This window comes from Homalodisca vitripennis, chromosome 3 (assembly GCF_021130785.1).
Source record: "Homalodisca vitripennis isolate AUS2020 chromosome 3, UT_GWSS_2.1, whole genome shotgun sequence".
In the NCBI taxonomy this organism is placed as follows: domain Eukaryota; kingdom Metazoa; phylum Arthropoda; class Insecta; order Hemiptera; family Cicadellidae; genus Homalodisca; species Homalodisca vitripennis.
The window spans coordinates 86,783,265-86,784,290 of NC_060209.1; positions in this window are offsets into that span (position 1 = coordinate 86,783,265).

A 1,026-nucleotide genomic window follows, 5' to 3' on the forward strand; every position below is an offset into this window, starting at 1 on the left:
AACTGAGATACATCAGTAAAGTGTAAATTTCAAGAATTCAAATTGTTGGTTGATTTTAAATAGCTATTGCCAATTTCTCCTTTAATTAAAAAGCAATCAAATATAAACATTTCGTACGACCGCCATGTGTTACAGGCTTGTCCTAATATTCTGGTTACTTTTCCATAAAGAAAATGAAATAGTCAATCCCACAATGCTAAGAGCAAACTTTCTTTTTACTCGAAACGTTTTTCAAATTTTTTTCAGTTCATGCGTACTAACAGAAACACAGTTCAGATTACTCGAATGCTACAAGACATCCAAGGTGCTAAGTATTTGATACAAATTATTAATTTGGAAGAGTGCGTGGACTCTGAGCCTAATTACCTTCTACTATTGTTGGATACTTAAAATCTCAAAATATTGAAAGTATTTATTATTAATTCTTATATGGTATTATCTCGCCACTTACAAGAGCAGACAAGTAGATAAGTTATCTAAGCCGGGTGCACTTACGATCTTCATTTAAACCTCAAAACAATGTTGTTGTTCCCAACACTTGTACGACCTTATTCTTAGCCGTACAATTATAGCTGATGTCTCGTATTAGAGAAAAAGTAACATACATCCAAGAACACTTCCAGCATTTTTATGAGTTAATTAGAACAAAATATAAAACATTCAATGTTTATATAAGAAATATATATATATATATATTTCATAAGGAAAGTAAAAAGTCTTTGAATACGAATTAATATCTTTTAAACTGAACACCTACCTTAACACCAAGACCAAAAATAAGGTCGGTAAGTTGTTAGGTTTGGGGTTAAATTCGACGTAGTTTCACTAGAGCCAGCTTTTAAACTCATTGATTTATTACTTGTATTTGTGTTTCTAAAATTAAAAAAAGGAAAAAGATAAAAGCAACACTGATTTACATGCTGCCACCCAATATACCTTTAAGTTAAAATAAATTATAATTTACCTAAAAGGGTCGTCCAGCATACCAAATCTACGTGTTACAAGGGGAAATAAATAACACACAAA